The 22022-nt window shown below is 38.8% G+C and overlaps 1 protein-coding gene and 1 long non-coding RNA gene across 3 annotated transcripts in view; one reads left to right on the top strand and one right to left on the bottom strand.

The window, feature by feature from the left end:
• Positions 1 to 22022, bottom strand: part of NR6A1 (nuclear receptor subfamily 6 group A member 1) — a 231390-nt gene that overhangs the window by 98993 nt on the left and 110375 nt on the right. The window lies entirely within an intron of this gene.
• Positions 18822 to 22022, top strand: part of LOC125082864 (uncharacterized) — a 43494-nt gene continuing 40293 nt past the window's right edge. Inside the window, exon 1 of the long non-coding RNA XR_007122128.1 lies at positions 18822 to 19135. This is a non-coding gene — a long non-coding RNA (uncharacterized LOC125082864). The remainder of the gene's footprint in view (positions 19136 to 22022) is intronic.

Genomic DNA, 22022 nt, shown 5'->3' on the forward strand with positions numbered 1-22022 from the left:
TCCTTGTCTGAAGGATTTCTCTCTCCTGACATTACTTCAGTATTTGACATCAACAGCTTTCAGGAGGCAAGGAGCCAGACTTCCAAAAACAGAGACAGGATCAGAATGAGACTGTGGCTTAGATACCACCGAATGTGACACCTGGCCATGAAAATTCTGTAATGAGGAAACAAGGCTTTGTGGAAACATGTTCAGTCTCTGAAGCTTATTAGCTGGTTGATTTGGGTCCTGTTACTGAAACTTTCCAAGCCTCAGCTCCCTTATATTTATAATGTATTAATGAACACTACCTTTTAGGATAGCTACGAACATTACACAGAAGAACATAAAGGAAAAACTCGACACTTAGAGCATGAAAGGTACCCAAACCTGCCTTTCCTACTTGTGTACACACTTAGCTAGCATTCCGTCCACCTAAGTCACTGGGTTTTTCTGAGGTCAAATGAGGTGATGGCTGTGAAAGCCCTTAACCAAGTAAAATGTAACTGACATATAACTAGGTTTAAAACAATGTTCTGGCCACAAGAATGAATATTTTATAATCCTACTCATCAAGGAGCTAACCTTCAGACAAAGGAGCTCCAAGTATACAAGTAAGTGTATCACTGGTAAGAAGTATTAAATGCTAGAAGAGTGGGAATAATAAGCTAACATAATTTAGCACTGACCCCGGGCCAGATCTAGTCTAGGTATTTTATCCATATTATCTCATTTAATACTGAAATTAACCCTATGGAAAAGTTTTATTTTATTATAGATGTAGAAAGTAAAGCACATGTTGCCCAGGTAGTTTAAGTTTACACAACTAGTACGTGGTAGAGCCAGGATTTAAATGCAAGAATTGTGACTCCAGAGCACATATTATTAGAGATACAGAGGTGTGAATTAAAGAAATAGTGAAATAATATAGTAACTATAATGCGGTCTATAATGGACTAACATTCATTGCCCAGTCAACATTGTGCCAGGCCCTGCATTTAGCACTTTACATGCAAGCTGTCACTGGATTCCACAAACCTGTGAGCTAGATACCATCATGATTTTACAGGTGAAGCAACAGACTTAATGAAGTTAGGTTACTTGCTCAAGGTCTCACAGCTAGTTACCAATAGAACCAAATTTCACACTTAGCTCTCTCAGTGTGTAAAGCAATTACCTAATGTTTTTTATTCACGCACATGATACATGTATACAGTATGTTAAGTAAAAACAGGATCACTTCATTTTGTAATCCCTACATTGTCAGAGGGGCTCTCAATTACCCTCTTCTGCCACTAAAAATAACCTTCTAAATTATAAAAGCAACGTTATAGACCATAAAAATATAAAGAAGCTAATATTAGAAAATAAAGCATGTCTTAGAAACTAAAAAGAAGGGAATTGTTGAAAATTAGTTAGGAAGATAAAGTTCAGGGACTGACTACACGCCCTGGCCTTGAATACCAGGCTGGAGAACCAAAGCTACGTTTTATATGCAATGGAAGACTGCGAGCAGAGAGGCAGCATAATTAGAGACTTATGCTGTGCTTAGGACAGACTCAAATGGAGAGACAAGAGGGAAGAGGATCAGGTAGGGGCCCATTATCATGGTTCAGGTAAAAGTTAAGGGCCTGATTTATGAACAGGCTGCCTATCATTAACTACAAGCTCAGACTGAGAGAGACCTAAGTTTGAACTTGGTTCCATCACTTACTTGCTGCGTAACTCTGACTAAATTACTTAAACCATGTGAGCCTCAGTCTTATTATCTCTAAGTGGGGATAATAAAACCCATGTAAACAGCTATTGTGGGAATGAAAGACGTGAAACAATTAACATGATTCAGGTTTCTAAACTTCTACACTAATGACCTTTTAGGCCAAATAATTCCTTTCTATAGGGGAGCTGCTCTGCATATTATAGGAATATTTAGCAGCATCTCTCGTCTCTAACTATCCCCTCTTCCCAGGTTGTGACAATCAAAAATGCCTCCAGGCACTGCCAAATAAACTCCAGTTGAGAACAATTTGTCATAGTTCTGACATATAAAGAGATAAGTAAATATAAGCTTTTAAAAAAGGTTGCAGGGGAGGAAGGGAGGAGAAAGTGGTCACTTAATGATGAAAGCATAAATACAAAAGACAAAGACTCAGATGGCCAAGTTGGCTGCCTGAGTAGATACTGGAGGCCACGAAAAAAGGGAAGTAGCAGAGGAGACCACAGCTTTAACTGTATATGACTTATGTCACCAAAAGAAACAGGAGCACATGCAGGTTTGAGGAATAAGATGAGCATGCAAATGGAAATATCTGAAAGGCATTAAGAATTCTGGCCCAGGAGCACCCGGGTGTCTCATTGTGTTAAGCATCCACTCTTGATTTTTGGCTTAGGTCATGATCTCAGGGTCGTAAGATCAAGCCCTGCATCAGGCTCTACACTGGGCATGGAGCCTGCTCCAAGATTCTTTCTTCCTCTTCCTCTGCCCCCAATTCCCCCACCCTGCACAGGCACACACGTGTGCACATGCTCTCTCTTTCTCTCAAAAGAAAAAAAAAAAGAAAAAAAAAGTTCTGGCCTGTAGTCAATGAGAAGGGTCAGTGCAGGTCTATGTATCAAATACCAAAATCACTCTTTACGTTTCCTGAACATTTAATGGTTTCGGTTTTATCCAATAGTCCCAAAGTGAGTACTAGTCACACATATTGATAAAATAAACTTAAAGGACATGTTTGACAATGAATATGTATTACCTTTAGGATCAGAAAAAAAGACATCCTATTTTCAGAAAGAATTATACTGTAATCAGAAAAAAATATAAAGCAAATAAGACAAAAACTCACTATAGATTTGTGCAGTTGTACAGAACTGACTCTCTTTTAGCTTTCCATCCTTTTACTGGACAACTGAAAAGTAAGTATGTACCAATAATCTTTTTTTTTTTTTTTAAGATTTTATTTATTTATTTCACAGAGAGAGACACAGCCAGAGACGGAACACAAGCAGGGAGAGTAAGGAGAGGGAGAAGTAGGCTTCCCACTGAGCAGGGAGCCTGATGCAGGGCTTGATCCCAGGACGTTGGGATCAGGGCCTGAGCTGAAGGCAGACACTTAACAACTGAGCCACCCAGGTGCCCCTGTACCAATAAACTTTAAGAGTAAACCAATTTCCAAACTTTATTATATATATGTACCACATATTTAAAGACACTGGTGAAAGAAAAGAAAGTTGAATCCAAACTGATATGTGTTCAAATTCCAGCTGTATGATACTTTAGGAGGATCCAGATCTGACTCTCCAGTCCCCAGGTCCCCACGAGTCCCCATGACAGTTCTTGCGGCCTTCGCCAAGCCACCTGAGCAAACAAGACTACATCCTGGCTCCTCACCTGCTATGGAATCTGTATCAATGCCTCTCAAAGCACTAGCCAAAGCAGATGGACACTGGGACTGATCTGAGGCATCTATATACAACAACTGCACTTGGGATTTTCCAAGAATATTCTGTTCTGTGGTCTCCATGAACCAATATTTTCTATATTCCAATATTCAGGAATTCAAAGTAAAAAGTTCATGTGATATCATGATATATTTGTCAAAACCCACAGAATGTAAAACATCAAGAGTGAACCCCAATATATACTACAAATTTTGGGGGGCGCCTGGGTGGCTCAGTTGGTTAAGCATCTGCCTTTGGCTCAGGTCATTATCCCAGTGTCCTGAGATAGAGCCCCACATGGGGTTCTCTGCTCCTTGGGGAGCCTGTTTCTCCCTCTGCCTCTCCCCCTGCTTGTGTTCACTCTCTCTCTCTCTCTCCCCCAAAATAAATAAATAAAATCTTTTTAAAAAACCCTATGAATTTTCGGTGATAATATTGTGTCAATGTAGTTTCATTGACTGTAACAAATGTACTACACCATATGGAATATTAATAGGAGAGGCTGCATAGTATGTGTGAAAGAGGATTTATGGGAATTCACTGTATTTCTGCTCAATTTTGCTATAAACCAAAAACCCTATAACTGCTCTCAAAAAAGTCTATTTAAAAATTTAAAAAAAAATCCTTATGTGAGATCTGTTGTTACAATTTGGGATTCAGATAATGTGATCCTTGTAGCTGTGCAGCAGCGGATGCCAGAGAGAAGAGTTATGTTAAGGGCCAGGAACTCCAGGGACAAGGTCTGAGGAAAAAAACAAAGCCTTCAACTCTCTGGATGGTCATGAGGAAAATAAAATGTTCCAAACAAAGATTCTGCAGAAATCCAAACAGTGAGCTTTCTCCCTGTAGTTGAAGACTCCCATTTTGTCATGGAGTAAATGTATATAACCAAATTTCCAAAGATGGAAACAAAACCCAATGTCTTATCAGGAACCTCTCTAAATTGACAATTTTTGGGTAGAGTTAAAAGTGAAAAGAGATGATACCCTTATCCCAACTTCTATTAAAAACCAGTTTCCAGTAGAGCCATATAAGGAGTTTAGAAGTTGCCACCCTGCCCTAACAACAAGAAAAAGCTGAACAAAATGAAAAATCAACAACTCTTCTCAGATTTGATAGAGAAGTGAGATCACATGGCAAACAACTGCCCCCAAAACTGGAGAGACAGATACAGATAACAGAGAATCACAACTTACCAAAGCAGAAACTCATGAGCATAAAACTCCAAGGAACCAGTGCCGGAGTAAGAAAACCTCAACTCTAATTGAGGAATTGTCTGCTGGACACGAAGTATGGACAGCTCTGGGAGTTAAAAACCCCAGGGGGGCCCAGTAACAGAAGGGTCCCATACTTTTCATGAGTCTTACCTCCAAGAGCTCTACTAGGACATCACAGCAAATGTCAGAGAAAAATTCCCATTGCTTCTAGTAGAGGGAGGGGAAGAGGAACCGTTTTTAAATGTATCAGAGCATTCAGGATAAATTATTTTACCAGAGCCTAACTTGCTGAAGTTTCATCAGAGCCTAATCTACCTGATAAATGGAAATACATAACAACTCCAGACCAACAATTCTTTCTCACCTAAGAGGTTTAAAAAAAAAAAAAAGTGAGAAGCACTGGTATTCAAATTCCACAGTCCATGGGAAGAAGCTCGTCAAGACTCAAAACTAATCAAAGGACTACAGAATGCTTTCCCTTCTCCTAAATCTTACCACTACGTTATTAAAGTTTTACCATAGTTCTTTTCCCCAGTACATCGTATCTGATTTTCAACAACAAAAAAATCACAAGGCAAACTAACAGGCGAAAAACAGTTTGAAAAAGCAGAACCAGGGTGCATCTGGGTGGTTCAGTTGGTTAAACATTTGCCTTCAGCTAAGGTTAGGATCCCAGGGTCCTGGGATTGAGCCCTGTGTTGGGAATTCCTGCTCAGCAGGGAGCCTGCTTCTCCCTCTTTCCTCTGTTCCTCCACCTGCTCCTGCTTCCTCTCTCTCTCTCTCTCTCTCTCTCTCTCAAATAAATAAATAAATAAAATCTTTTAAAAGGGCGGGGGGGGGGGCAGAATGAGTATCAGAATCAGATATTGCAGGAATGCTGGAATTACCAGACCAGGAGCTTTAAAAAAGCTATGATTAATATGCTAAAAGGACTTTAATGGAAAATGTAGACAACATGAAAGGCAGATGGATAACGTAAGCAGAGAGATGGAAATTCTACTAAAGAATAAAAATTAAATGCTAGAGATAAAAAAAATACTGTAATGGAAATGAAGATGCCTTTGATGGGCTCATAGACTGAGAATGGCTACAGAAAGATCTCTGAGTTTGAAGATACATAGTAGAAACTTCCAAAGCTGAAAAACAAAGAGAAGAAAGACTGAAGCAAACAAACAAAAAGAAGAGAATATTCAAGAACTGTGGAACAACAAAAAAAGGTTTAAATGTATAGGAAATACTAGAAGGAAAAGAGAGAAACAGAATATTTAAAGCAGTAATAAATTTCCAGAAATTTCCACAAATTAATGTCAGATACCAAACTATAGATCCAAGAAGCTCAGAGAACACCAAGCAGGATAAATACCAAAAAAATACCTAGGCATATCATATTGAAACTTTAGAAAATTAAAGGTAAAGATAAAATTGGATGCCTGGGTGGCTCAGTCACTTAAGTGTCTGCCTTCAGCTTAGGTTGTGATCCCGGGGTCCTGAGATCTAGCCTTGCGTCAGGCTCCCTGCTCAGCGGGGAGCCTGCTTTTTCCTCTCCCTATGCCTGATGCTCCCCCTGCTTGTGCTCTCTCTCTCTCTCTAATACATAAATTTTTTTTTAAAAAGAAATTCTTCGGAGACAATAAAAACAATACAGGTCAGAAACTCAGATCTATACAACGAAAGGAAGAATACTGAACTCAAAACCCTGAAATCAAGACCTGAGCTGAGATCAAGATTCAGATACCTAACTGACTGAGCCACCCAGGCACCCCTATTTTTCTTATTCTTAAATGTTCTAACAGATACCAGTTTGATCAAAGTAGTAATAGCAATGATGTATTCTATTATGTACATTTATGTGTAACTAAAATGAATTACAACAATGATATAAGGGATGGAGTGAGGAATTAGGAATATTTTGTTAGAAGGTATGTGCACCACTGGTGAAACACTATAGTGTTATTTGAAACTTGGATTCATGTTACCGTGTGATTTAGTGTTATTTGACCTGGGTTAGTTGTAAATGTATATTGCAAACTCTAGGACAACCCCCCTCAAAAAGAAAAGTGAAAAAATATATAATTGCTATGCTAAGAAAGGAGAGAAAACAGAATCAAATGATATGTTCAATTAAAACTAAAAAGGTAGAAAATGTGTGGAAGAAAAAAACAGGAACAAAGAGCAAGGACAACAGACAGAAAACAGTAACAAATAGGTAGATATTAATCCAACTATCTTAATTCCCACCTTAAACATCAACATCTAAATATACTAATTAATAGGGTGCCTGCTGGCTAAGTAAGGTAAGCGTCCAACTCTTAATTTCAGCTCAGGTCATGATCTCAGGGTTGTGAGACCAAGCCCTACACATCAGGCTCCACACTGGTCGTGGAGCCTGCTTAAAATTCTCTCTTTCCCTGCCCCTCTGCTCCTCCCCCCCTCAAAAAAAGACACTAATTAAAAAACAAAAATTGTCAGAGTGGATCCAGAAACAAGTTCCAACAATAATGTAGGCCAGAAGAAACCCATATATAGATTAAAAGAAAAAGGATGAACAAAGATACAGCATAGTAACACCAATCAGAAGAAAACAGGAGTAGCGATATTAATTTTAGACAGAACAGATTTCAGAGCAAAGAGCATTATCCGGGATGAAGAGAAACATTATATAATGATAAAGGGGTCAATTTTCTAAGATGACATAACAATCTTTATTAGATATGCACTTAACAACAGTGTCGAAATATGTAAGGCAAAAACTGAAAAAACTGCAGTGAGAAATAGGTGAATCCACTACTATAGTGATTTTAACATCTCTATCAGAAATGGACATATCCAGGGGCACCTGGGTGGTTCAGGTGGTTGAGCATCTGCCTCTGGCTTGGGTCATGATCTCAGGGTCCTGAGATAGAGCCCTGCATCAGGCTCCTTGCTCAGTGAGGAGTCTGCTTCTCCCTGTCTCTGCTCATGCTCTCCCTCTCTGTCTCTATCAAATAAAGAAATAAAATCTTAAAAAAAAAAAAAAAAAAAGGAAATGGACATATCCAAAAGCCATAAAATCAGTAAGGACAGTTGATTTCAACTGCACTATAAATCAACTGGGTATGATTGACATCTATAGACTACTTCATTCAACAACAGCAGATTATACTCTTCTCAAGCTTATATGGAACATTCACCAAGAGAGAACACATTCTGGGCCACAAAACAAAACTCAACAAATTTAAAAGAACAGAAATCATCATTCAATATCTGTTTTCAGATCACAGTGGAATTAAAACAGAAATCAGTTAGCTGGGAGATGTCCTTAAACTTGGAGATTAAACAACACAATTCTAAATAATACAAGGGTCAAAGAAGAAAATTCAAGAAAAATTTTAAAATATTCAGAAACTACAACTTATCAAGATTTGTATACTGCATTAAAAACAATGCTATAGGGAAATTTACAGCACTGAATTGATATATTTAAAAGAAAAAAAAAAGAAAGAAAGATTTGGGGAGCCTGGGTGGCTCAGTGGGGTTAGCTTCTGCCTTCAGCTCGAGTCATGATCTCATGGTCCTAGGATCGAGTCTCACATAGGGCTCTCAGCTCGGCAGGGAGTCTGCTTCCCCTTCTCTCTTTGCCTGCCAGAGCTCTCTTTCTGTGCCAAATAAATAAAATCTTAAAAAAGAAAAGAAAAGAAGAGAAAGAAAAAGAAAGATTTAATAGAAAGTATCTAAGCTTCCATGTTAGAAAACTAGAAAAAGGAAAGCAAATTAAATCCAAAACAAGCAGAAGAGAGATACTAAATATCAGAAAAACAATCAATGAAATAGAAAACAAGAAATGAATAGAGAAAATAAACAAAACCAAAAGTAAGTTCTTTGGGAAGATAAATAAAATCAATAAACCACCATCTAGGCCAATTAAGAAAAAAAGAGAGAAGACTCAAATTACTAATAGCAGAAATGAAAGAAGGTAAAATACCAGTACAGATCTCATGGACATTAGAAAGATAATAAAGAAATACTATGCACAATTCTATGCCCACAAATTTGATAACCTAGATGAAATAGACCACTTCCCTTGAAGACATAATCTGCCAAAACTAACAAAAGAAGCAACAGATAATCTGAATAGTCCTTTATCTATTATAGAAATTGAATCAGTATTTAATAACCTCCCGCTCTAAAAAAGCACCAAGCCCATATGGGTTCACTTAAGGAAGAACTTATTCTCTATAATCTTTTCCAGAATATACAAAGATTTAGAAGCAGAGGGAATAGTTCTTAACTCATTACATGAGGTCAGCATTATGCCAATAACAAAAACAGACCAAGAACTTATAAGAAAATTCCAAACCAATACTTCTCATTAATACAGATGCAAAACTCCTTAACAAAGTATTGGTAACTAGAATCCAACAATGTAAAGAATTATACATCACAACCAAGTGGGGTTTATTCCAGGCATATAAGGCCGGTTCAACGTTTAAAAACCAATTAACATAATCTATCAACAGGCTAAAGAAAAAAAATCACTTGAATATATCAATCAATGCAGAAAAAGCAAGACAAAATCCAACACCCATTCCTACTAAAGCTTCTCAACAAATGAGGAATTGTGGAGAATTTCCTTAATTTGATAAAGAAAATCTACAACTAACATCATACTTAAAGATAAGAGAATCAAAGCTTTCCTGCTAGGATCAGGAAAAATGCAAGGTTCCTGCACTACCATTCAACATTGTACTGGAAGTCCCAGCTAATGTAATAAGACTAGAAAAGGAAATAAAAGGTGTACAGATTGGAAAGGAAAAAATAAAACAGTCTTTGTTCATAGAGGCATGACAGTCTATGTAGAAAATCTGAAAAAATCCATACCAAACCCCAAAACTCCTGGAACTAATAAGCAGGGATAGCAAGGTTTCGGGATTCAAGGTTAAGGGGTGCCTGGGTGGCTCAGTCGGTTAAGCGGCTGCCTTTGGCTCAAGTAATGATCCCAGGGTCCTGAGAGCATGCCCCACATCAGGCTCCTTGCCCAGCAGGAAGTCTGCTTCTCCCCTGCCTACCACTTCCCCCTGCTTGTGCTTGCACTTTCCCCCTCTCTCTCTCAAATAAATAAAATCTTAAGAAAAAAAGGACACAAGGTTAATAAATAAGACAATTGCTTTTCTATATACCAGCACTGAACAAGTAGTATTTGAAATTAAAAATATATTACTATTTATATTAGCATGCCCCCCAAATGAAATACTTAGGTATTAGATCTAACAGAATATGTACAAGATCTATATGAAGAAAATTATAAAATTCTAATGAAAAATATCAAAAAAGTACTACGTAAACAGGGATATATTCAATGTTCATGGATAAAGAGGAGTCAATGTTGTAAAGATGCCAGTTCTTACCACCTTGATTCATAGATTCAACATAATCCCAACCAAAACCCCAGCAAGGGGTGCCAGGGTGGCTCAGTCAACTGAGTGTATGATTCTTGGTTTTGGCTCAGATCATGATCTCATGAGACTCTGCTTAGCAGGGAGTCAGTCTACTTGGGGATTCTCTCCCTCTGCCCCTCCTTCTACTCTCTCTCTCTAAAATAAGTAAAGAAATCTTAAAAAAACAAAACAAAACAAAAACAACAGGGACCCCTGGGTGGCTCAGTCAATTAAGCATTTGCCTTTGGTTCAGGTCATGACCCTGGGGTTCTGGGATTGAACCCTGCATCCGGCTCCCTGCACAGTAGAAAGCCTGCTTCTCCCTCACACTCTGCTGCTCTCCTTGTTTATGCTTGCTCTCTCTCTCTCTCTCTCTCTGTCAAATAAGTAAAATCTTAAAAAACAAAACAGAACAAACAAAAACACAGCAAGTGATTTTGTGGGATTGACGAACTGATTCTAAAGACCCAGGAGAGCCAATACTACCAATATTGAAGGAGATGAACAAAGTCAGAGGACTAGCACTATCTGATTTTAGTAATTACTGCAAAAATCCAGTAATGAAGACAGTGTGATATTAGGAAAAGAACAATTAGATCAATGGAATAGAAGAGACAGCCCAGACATGGACCAACATAAATACAGTCAACTGATCTATGACAAAAGAGCAAACGCAATACAATGGAACAAAACAGTCTTTTCAACAAATGGTGCCAGAACAACTGAATATTCACATGTAAAATAAAAAATGAATCTACACAAAGTACCTTACACCTTTCACAAAATTTAAGCCTAAATGAAGCATAGGCCTAAATGCCAAACACAAAACTATGAAACTCCTAGAAGATAACACAGAAGAAAACCTAAATGACCTTGGTATGACAATGACCAAAGGCATGATTCATGAAAGAAATCACAGATAAGCTAGACTTCATTAAAAATAAAAACTTCTGGTCTGCTAGAGACAATTTCAAGAGAATGAGAAGACCTGCACAAAATACCTGCACTAAACACATCTGATGAAAGACTGTTAACTGAGATAATAAAGAAATTCTTAAAACTCAGCAATAAGGGGCACCTGGGTGGCTCAGTGGGTTAATGCCTCTGCCTTCGGCTCGGGTCATGATCTCAGGGTCCTGGGCTCAAGCCCCGCATCGGGCTCTCTGCTCAGCAGGGAGCCTGCTTCCCCCTCTCTCTCTGCCTGCCTCTCTGCCTGCTTGTGATCTCTGTCTGTCAAATAAATAAATAAAATCTTAAAAAAAAAAAAAACAACTCAGCAATAAGAAAATGAACAACCTAATTAAAAAATAGGCAAAAGACTTGAAAAAGGTATCTACCTCACCACAGAAGATACACAGAATAGCAAGTAAGCAAAAGAAAAGAAGCTTAACACTGTATGTCATTACAGAATTGGGAATTAAAACAACAATGAAATATCACTATACACCTCTTACCCAAAACACCAAATCCAAAACACTGGCAATACCAAATGCTGATGAGGATATGGAGCAATATATACTCCCCCATTCCTTATTGGTCAGGATGCAAACTGGTATAGTCACTTGTTTATAGCACCAATGTCCATAAAAGCTAAACTATGCAAAGAGCCTAGATGTCCATCAACAGAAGAATGGATAAAGAAGATGTAACACACACACACACACACACACACACACACACACACACACACACACGGAATACTATGCAGCCATCAAAACCCGAAAACTTGCCATTTGCAAGAACGTGGATGGAACTAGGGGGTATTATGATAAGTGAAATAAGTCAATCAGAGAAAGGCAATTATCATGTGATGTCCCTGATAAGAGGAACTTGAGAGGCAGGGCGGGGGTTCGTGGGGGAAACGGAGTGAAAAACGAAACAAGATGGGACCAGGAAGGGAGACAAACTATAAGAGACTCTTAATCTCAGGAAACAAACTGAACATTGCTGGAGGGGAGGGAAGTGGGAAGGATAGGGTGGCAGGGTGACAGACATTGGGGAGGATATGTGCTATGAACTGTATAAGACTGATGATTCACAGACCTGTACCCCTAAAACAAATAATACATTATATGTTAATTTTGTAAAAAAGACTATTTGAGAGAGAGAGAAAGAGAGAGAGAGAGAACAAGAGTGGGAGTGGGGGCAGGGGTGGGAGTAGAAGGGGAGTGAGAAGCAGACTCCCTGATAAGCAGGGCTGGATTCCAGGACTTTGGGATCATGACCTGAGCCAAAGGCAGACACTTAACTGACTGAGTCACCCAGGTGCCCCTGGTACTTTTGAAGACATTTTGGCAGTTTCAAAAAAAAACTAAACATATTTATACCATAAATCCAGAAATTATACTCCTTGGTACTAACCCAAATGAACTGAAAATTCACACTGACACAAAAACTTGCACATAGATGTTTACAGCAGCTTAATTCTTAATTGCCAAAACTTGGAATCAATGAAGATGTCTTTCAGTAGGTGAATGGATAAGCTGGTCTAGACAGACAATGGAATATTACTCATTGCTAAAAATAAATAAGCTATCAAGTCTTAAAAAGACAAGGAAAAAACTTAAAATGCCTATCAGTAAGTTAAAGAAGCCATTCAAAAAAGGTCACATACATACTATATGATTTCAACTGTATGACAGCTGGAGAAGGCAACACTATGGAGCCAGTAAAAGTACGAGTACTTGACAGTTGTTAGGAGGGAGTGAGGAAATGAACAGGCAGAACACAGAGCATTTTTAAGGCAGTGAAACAATTTTGCACAACACTGCAAAGGTAACACACATCATTATACATTTGTCACAATCCACACAATGCACAACACCTAAGAGTGAACCCTAAAGTAAACTATGGATTTTGGGTGATAATGATATGTCAGTATAGGTTCATCAGTTGTAACAACTGCACCAGTGTGGTGCCTGACATGGACAGTGGGGGAGGTTATGCATGTTGGGGACAGCGGGTATATGAGAACTCTCCATACTTTACACTCAATTTTGAAATGAGTGTTTTTTAATTTTTAAAGCTGCTTTAAAAAAAAATAAAATGTTCTGGGGCGCCTGGGTGGCTCAGTGGTTTAAGCCTCTGCCTTCGGCTCAGGTCATGATCCCAGGGTCCTGGGATTGAGCCCCACATCGGCCTCTCTGCTTAGCAGGGAACCTGCTTCCTCCTCTCTCTCTCTCTGCCTACTTGTGATCTCTGTCAAATAAATAAAATCTTTAAAAAAATTTTTAAAAAATAAAATGTATTAATTAAAATATGTATGAAATAAAAATACCAATTTTCTAAGTTTTCAAGTATTAATAGTTATTGCCTTTAGAACCCTAGAGAAAAATGAGAGGTTACAATTTTTATAAAGCAAAAACTATATATTCAGAAATGTTTAAGTTAAAAGAGGCTCCCTAGGGGCGCCTGGGTGGCTCAGTGGGTTAAGCCGCTGCCTTCGGCTCAGGTCATGATCTCAGGGTCCTGGAATCGAGTCCCGCGTCGGGCTGTCTGCTCGGCAGGGAGCCTGCTTCCCTCTCTCTCTCTCTCTCTCTCTCTCTCTCTGCCTGCCTCTCTGTCTACTTGTGATCTCTCTCTGTCAAATAAATAAATAAAATCTTAAAAAATAAATAAATAAAAGAGGCTCCCTACAAACTGCTTAATTAATCTCTGCCATCTTACTCAATGGGCACTTGTGATTTTAATGGGAATGATGAACATGTAAACTTTTAGAAAGTGTGTTAATTTTGGTGTCACATATATCCTGGACAAGATCTTTATATAAAAATTTAACAGAGCTGCTTAGAGAGGCCTGGTAGAAGCTACTACAAATAGGAAATCGGACCAAAGTGGTCTCAATGGGCCTGTGTCCATCCATGTTATTACAATCAGTACCATCAGAAGATTCTGATGGCCTGAAATTTTTTAGAGGGGGGAGCAGCTAAGGGAGAGTGAGAGAGGGAATCTTAAGCAGGCTCCACACCCAGCAGGGAGCCCAAGGCCGGGCTTGATCTCAATCTAGATCTCATGCCCATGAGATCATGACCCTGAGATCATGACCTAAGCTGAAATGAAAAGTTGGGCATTTAACTGACTGAGCCACTCAAAGATGCCCCTTGGCCTGAATTTTAAATGATAAAGTCACCATAACCCAACTCTGAAAAAGTCTGTCCTAAGGGATATAATCACTACCAACACTCTCTGAGCCGCATAATGCCCTTGAGAGTAAATGGAAGTGCTTCAGCGAAGACAGTAAACAGGTAATAAAAAGAGAGGCCTTTGGACGCTTGGGTGGCTCAGTCAGTTAAGTGTCTGCCTTCAGCAGAGGTCATGATCCCAGGACCCTGGGATTGAGTCCCGCATCAGGCTCCCTGCTCAGTGGAGGGTCTGCTTCTCTTTCCTCCTCTGCCTGCTGCTCCCCCTGCTTGTGCTCTCTCTGTCAAATAAATAAAAATAATCTTAAAAAAAAAAGAGAGAGAGAGAGAGTGCACGCTTTGGAGCCACACAAACAAAACAACCCATAAAAAATCTGAGCTACTGGTTCTGTCCTTTGAATCCTGAAAAACTTACTTAACTTCTCTACACTTCAGTCTCCTCATTTATATAAAAGAGAAAATGGGGGGGTGTCTGGGCGGCTCAGTGGGTTAAGCATATGCCTTCAGCTCAGGTCACGATCCTTGGTCCTGGGATCAAGCTCCGAATCAGGTTCCTTGCTAAGCAGGAGTCCTCTTATCTCTCTGCCCCTCCCCCTGGCTTGTGTGCACTCGCTCTCCCTCTCTCAAATAAATAAACAAATAAAATCTTAAAAAAAAAAAAAAGATAAGAATATTGTAAGAATATTTTTAATAAGAATATTGTAAGAATTCAATGTAACAGTTTTGCAAAGCACCTACCATAGGGTCTAGCCCATGGCGGTTCCTGTCTCTTTTTGTTTAATCTACATTGCCATCTTTACCCTTCATGTGCTCCGTGGGAAGACAAAATGGAAGAGGATAATGTTATCTTCTGTATTTTTCAGAGTATTTGAGAATTTGAAAAAATAATGTGGGCCAAATAGTAGCAATTAACCTTATTAGAATAAGAATATCTGAATACAACCTTATTTAAAAATACTAAGAAAGTTCCTTTTTACTGGTCAATTTCAGATTATTTTCTACATAGCATGCTTTGCTGTTTTACTTCCTTTTATTTTGCTAACTAATTTTCTGTTTTCTCACTAGAATATAAATTCCATAAGAATCTTTTCTGGGGGTGCCTGGGTGACTCAGTTGGCTAAGTGTCTGCCTTCAGTCAGGCCATGATCCCAGGGTCCTGGGATAGAGCCAACCGCTTCAGGGCTCCTGCTCAGTGGGGAGTCTGCTTCTCCCTCTGCTGAACTCCTTCTGCTTGTGCCCTATCTCTGGCTTTCTCTCCCTCCTAATAAATAAATAAATAAATAAATAAATAAATAAATAAATAAATAAAATCGTTTAAAAAAAAAAAAAAGAAGAATCTTTTGTTTCTTTCCCTTTTTTTGAACATCAGATGGTTCCTACAAGGGAAATTCACCATTTTTTTTTAAAAGATTTTATTTATTTATTTAATAGAGACAAGCGAGAAAGGGAACACAAGTAGGAGGAGCAGGGATCCTGATGCGGGGCTCAATCCCACGACCGTGAGATCATGACCTGAGCCAAAGGCAGAGGCCTGACGACTGAGCCATCCAGGCGTCCCTCTTTTTGTCCTTGATCTCTTCTTAACCTAGATTTCACTCACTCACTTATATACATATACATATATATGCACCATAAACATATGGTTTACCTATACACATGTTTATGGATGTGTATCTGCCAAATGAAAAATAAAGAACACTGATGCATTCATTCCAGTATATTTCATTTAACTTCACTTTCAAAATAATATAAGAAAGAATTTTCATACCAGGAATATCTGTGAACCAAGTTCAACAAGCAGTTGTTCAGCTAAAAATCTACAAAAGGTCCAAGTTACTAACATGCCAAGCTTTCCTCTGAGCCCTATCTGTCACAGGGCTATAGCTCCTGGTGTCCAGTGAAAGAATATTTGACTTGGAATCAATGCTTAGGCTAAAACCCACTGACCATCACCTATGAAGACTATTAAATTTGCCTCTAGCATAATGGATCTAGAGCTGAAAGAGACAAGGGTTCAAATCCCCATTTCATCTTCGACATGCTGTGAGGTCTTAAGCAATTTCCCTTATCTGTTAAATGAAGGTAATGGTACTTATACTGTAGGGTTATTTTGAAAATCGGATAAGCTTATGTATATAAAATATCTGTCACAGTGTCTGGTACATAATAAAACCCAGTAAAAATTATTATTATTCTTCATTCCTTTTTCTCCCCCCAACTAATATTAATGTCTACTTTGTTAATAGGTCCTGAGTCTACACAGGGGCACAGACACAATTCAAGAGGAAGCGGCTACAGTCCCTGCCCATGAAGAGCTGAAAGTGTAATGGGAAAGATAAACCCATAAACAAAAAGTATAAAAGAATTACTAGGAGTGTAGTCTGTATTATCTCATCCAGGCAGGCTGAAACAAATCTGCCCTTCTCTAGCAAACTTGATTTCTTAGGGCCTGATTGGTCTCTAGAATTGATAAGTATATCAAAACCCTTCCAATTTATAAAAGAGAATAGCTTCTAAGATGGGTCAGAGCAACTCTGAAAAGAAGCCCTCGTAACACTGTAAGAGGAATGCTCAAGAATAACTGCCTTAACAGCCAGAAAGAAGAAGCAACCAGTGTTCACTGACAGATGAAAGGATAAATAAAATGTGGTATATATAAAATGGAATATTATTCAGCCCTTAAAAGGAAGGAAATTCTGACGCATGCTACAACATGGATGTGCACGGTGGACATTATGCAAAGTGAAGTAAGGCAGTCATAAAAAGACAAGCACTGTATGATTCTGTTTATATGAGATATTTTGAGTAGTCAAATTCATAGAGATAGAAAGTAGAAATGTGGTTGCCAGGAGCTAGGGGGATGGAAGAATAGGAGGTTACTGTTATATACAGAGCTTCAATTGGGGAAAAAGATGAGAAAGTTCTGGTGACGGATGGTGGTGATGATTGCATAACAATGTGAATGTACTTAACTATAAAGTTAAAGAACTGTACAGTTATAAGAACTCTACAGCTATAGAACTGTAAAGTTAAAAATGGTTAAAATGGTAAGTGTTATGTATATTTTACCACAATTTTAAAAAGAATAATTTTCCTATGACTTATAGAAAGACTAAGAACATGCATCCCTTGTTCTCTGACTTTGGTGATTCTTACATCTGGTAGCCTATCAAGCCAGCTTTTCCCAGATTAAGACATGAGAAGAATTTCAGGGTAGTCCTCAAACATAGGACCCTGTAAATGTAGTCAACACCTAAGAAACCACAAGCGCACAAACATCCAAACCCAGAATTTATAGCAAAATAGACAGTTGCTATACAGTGACTACAGGTTTATTTATACAAGTGTAAGAAATGAAAAATAGGGACACCTGGGTGACTCAGTCGGTTAAGCGGCTGCCTTTGGCTCGGGTCATGATCCCAGTGTCCTGGGATTGAGTCCCACATCGGGCTCCTTGCTCCTCAGGAAGCCTGCTGCTTCCTCTGCCTCTGCCTGCCACTCTGCCTGCCTGTGCGTGTGTGCTCTCTCTCTCTCTGTCAAATAAACCAACATTAAAAAAAAAAATCTTAAGAAATGAAAAATAAATCAAAGTATTATATGTCAAAAAGCCAGTTAAGGATTATATAAATTAATCCCTAAAGAGATAAGTCCCCAGAAAAAAAAAAATGAGTGGCCCACGTGGAGTGGATTTCACATATCAGTGTCAAGGTCTCATAACACACCTTTATAACCTGAAATTAAAAAAAAAAAAAATCATGCTAATTTGCATTAAACAAAGCAATTTTTATATACTAAATAAAAATGTGACAATTGACAGTACTATACGATGAACTGGTTTTCTAGTGGTCCAGAAAGATGGGAAATAAATCCCAAGGACCCTAGTTCAGACAGACTGGAGAGGGTAGACTCTGGTTGTCTGGCATGATTAAAGGCTATGTCATAGCTTACTGGGGTCTACACTTGGGAAGCTTCCCCCAACAGTCCCCTATATGACTAAGGACTGGAATAAGAGTGACAGCTTCACAAAGGGGATAATAAGAGATAAAGCTTTTTCGTAGTATGTTAAAAGACTGCAGAAGCCAAAACTTAACTTCTCTGCTATCTATCCATCTAATCTTCATGAAGAGCAATTTATATCATCTACTAAGTCAAATGCACCTTTATTTTTACCTTACCAAACCCTAAAATAAAGGCCAGGGTGTGGTGTGGACATAAGCCTTGGTTAGGATCACAACAATTCTCACTACAAATAATTGGTTTAAGTTTGGGCCAAGTTCATCAACAGTAAGATGACAGGGTTCGGGCAAAGTCGGCTGCCTTCTTGCATTTTAGAAAGACTAGCATTTCTCCTGACACTAGTACATAGGTGTAAGCAACCTCTGGGTGGGTAATGCCACCAAACAAAAGCAACACCTTCAAAGTCTCTCTCAGTGACTAGAGGCAGCCAGACACTCAAACTGCCAGTCCTGAATTACGGCCTCTGAATGGTGAGGGCTTCACATTTCACTGATCAGGGCACAGCCCAATCAGAAGACAAACCCCTGCACTGCCAGGGACCAGCAAATCCGCTTTCTTCCAGAGTGCACATGACTGAATGTGCTTCTGTCCATCATCTGGGTCATATATAGTTCAATGCGAGCTGAGCAGACAGGGCTGCAAGGAAATCTGGCGCGGTTCAATACCTCGTCTAGCCTGGGTTCCAGTATCTAATTTTCTTTTTAACTGACAAACTCATTTCTCTACCGGGACAGGATGCTCTGCTGGCTGGAAGTTCCATTTCTACAGCAAGAATCCTATCTGGAAACACAGAAGTTGTCCTCTAGCCACAGCAGCTCGAACTTTTTTGATTGTTGTTGCTGCTTTCTCCCATCACCCCCACCCCCTTTTGACAAAGATCCAACTGTAAAAAGTCTTACGTAACAGTTCAGGACTACTTCGGTTCTTTTACTGGGTAAGCACTTTCAATTTTTTTTTTTAAACTAAAAACCATTTTAACATTGAATCTGTTGAGAAGCTTAACTAAAATCTTATAAGTAATTTGTGTAGTGAAATACTGTCAGTGGATTTTTTTAGTCTCATTTCTGCACGTGCTCCTTTGTTCTCAGAACAGAAGCTTTTTATACACACCCCATAACGCAGCTGGAGAGAGTTATGAAGTCAGTTATTATAAGGAACACAAAGGTTGTTTTGCATTCTTTGCCTTTAGATAATTAATTTTGTATTTGTTTTCTTAAAACAGAGTGGTTAAAAAAGGGAGAGATTCACAAAAGAATAAACTGTTGGAGAAAAAAGTTTGAAGTTCTCACCACCTTTTCTATCTGTAGTTTTGTGTGGCCAAACACTTGTGCTGCCTGGGGCGGTGGGGGTAGTGGCAAGCGTAGACAGAGAGGAACTAAGCCAGACATGGACAAAGGCATGAGCCAAAACCAGACAGTCCTGGCCGTTCGATAGGCCAGCAGTGGGTGAGACAGGTCAGCCAGCTGCAGGGGCGGGAGGGGCGGGGGGAAGGGGCATGGATGTGTGAGGTGCTCATGCGTGCGATCGTGACTAGATTCTGAAACTGCCAGCCATTTTCCCAGCTATGCTTTGTGCAGTCTAAAGGAATGCATCTCCTCTAAGCAGTCTTGCCAGAGCCCAGTGATAGAGAGGAGTGTGATAAATACCACAACATATGGAATCAGAAAATACCGGGATCTGGGGTGGGCAAGAGGGATTGCAGAGGGTGTGGAAATTTTTTAGTGATCTGGAATGTGTTGAGTGACAGGAAGTGCCCCAAGCTTCCCCCCCGCAACTCTTCTCAGTCGCGCCTGCTTTTGTCTAACTCTTGTAATCTACACACTACTGCTTACAAAGCTGTCTGAGTTTAAGACAAAAAGAAACATAAAAGGCTCTCCTTTCCACAGTACCTGCAATATGGAAGGAGTGTAAAAAAGCATGACCCTTCTGGCCTATGGACATTTTTTCAGGTATACAAGGCAAAGATAAAATAATAATTTCCCAAGGATAAATGAGAATTGTGACTTGGGTCTGGCTTCCAAATCTGATTTTTAAAAATTCTGATTCTGCTATACTTACAAATGCTTAAGTTGGTTCTTAATTTGAATAAGGCTTGTTTGTTTGGTTAATATACTGCCTTTGAAGTTGTTCCTATTTTCTTTGTATTAATTTGGAGTTTGGGGGGAAATGCAAATAAGTAGAATGCAAAAAAAAAAAAAAGGATCTCTCCCTTCATTGGTTAAAAAGCATTTTCAAGGGTTGGTTTCTTGGAAAAAGCAGCTCTTTCTTTCTCATTTTTGTATGTATGCTATAAAGAGAACTTTATGCCATAATCAATGCGAGGTAGAAAACTTTTGACATAAAATAATACAGTGTTTCTAGGTGAAAAACAACTTAGCATTTTCCCAAACTTCCATATTATCAACAGAAACACTAAAACTCAGGAGAAAAGTAGCCAAATAACTGAATGGTTAACTCTACTTTGGGAGGATAAAATGGAAAATTAAGTATGAATAGAATGATACTTGGGAATGTTTCTACCTCCTACCATAAAGGATGTTAGTGGTCAGCCTAGGAGTTAATCTTTCCTAGTGTGGCTCTGAGCCTTCATGCCGAGCAGACATTATTCACATGACGATTCGAAAAGTCCATTCATATATCTCACTACCTGGATTTGAATAGAAACCAGACAGCAATTCTTTAGTTCCAGCCACCATTCGCCCCACTGGACAATAGCGATTTGTTAGCACAGAGTCACAGGCTGTGGGACACAAAGCTTGAAGCTGCAGAAAGATGGGGGATTCAGAGAACAGGAAATTACAGGCCCGATGCACTCCTGGCAGCTCTGAGAACACACACACACACACACACACACACACACACACACACACACACACACAAAAAGGCAACACGGCGATGCCATGTTTAAGAGCTACTTCTAGCTTTTTAAACCACCTCCAATGTCATAAAAGCTCTATTGTTGGAGTACATAAAGTCACGAGTCCCATGTGCTCTCTTTTCTCACTATAGGAAACTTCATTCAATGCCCTGGCACAGTCAGAAAAATCAAAAGCATCCAGAGTTGATTAGTTGTAAGCTTTGATAGAAAGAATATTTTACAAATAAAATGCCAGAGGAAAAAATATGCTTAGTAACATAAGTAACACATAATAAAATCAGTATCTTTTACAAATTATTTCATAAGACCAATCAAAATAAAAATCAAAGGTACTAAGACTACAGGGAAACAAATTTTTCTTCAAAATATCATATAAAATCTATTATTTAATTCAATCAAAAGTTTCTTCAGATGATATGTATCAATTTAAAAACGAGTCTTATATAGTACATTTCTGAGTTGAGTTGTATTTTCCAAAACAAAGAACTAAAAACAAAGCCCTAAGGATTTATTTTGGCATATTAGAAAGGAAAACTACATTTTCTTTTGTTGGTTATCAAATTATTGTAGTTCTATGACTAAATTTAGAAACTGCCTCTACTTCCTTTCTTTACACCTAAAAAATAAAATTAATGGACATTCTAGGTGAAGGGGAGATGTAATTCTCCAATCTCGGTCAATGAGCACAGGCTCCCGTCCAGGTCCTCATGTTGCAACCTGAGCACCAACAGGCCAGAATGGTGTCCATTTCAACAGGAGGAGACCCTACACAAGGAAGTTATAAATGGTTTTGTTCTTCAGCCTTTCTTCTGTGATCCATTAGCAGACATTAAACCTAAATGATATCATACCTAAAATATTCATCAAATGAGATCATGAATGATCAAAAAGTGCTTTGGAAACACGAACTGTTCTACTCTGGTCCCGTAGCCTGCTAAATTTA

The sequence above is a fragment of the Lutra lutra genome, chromosome 13 (assembly GCF_902655055.1).
Source record: "Lutra lutra chromosome 13, mLutLut1.2, whole genome shotgun sequence".
NCBI classification, from domain to species: Eukaryota; Metazoa; Chordata; class Mammalia; order Carnivora; family Mustelidae; genus Lutra; species Lutra lutra.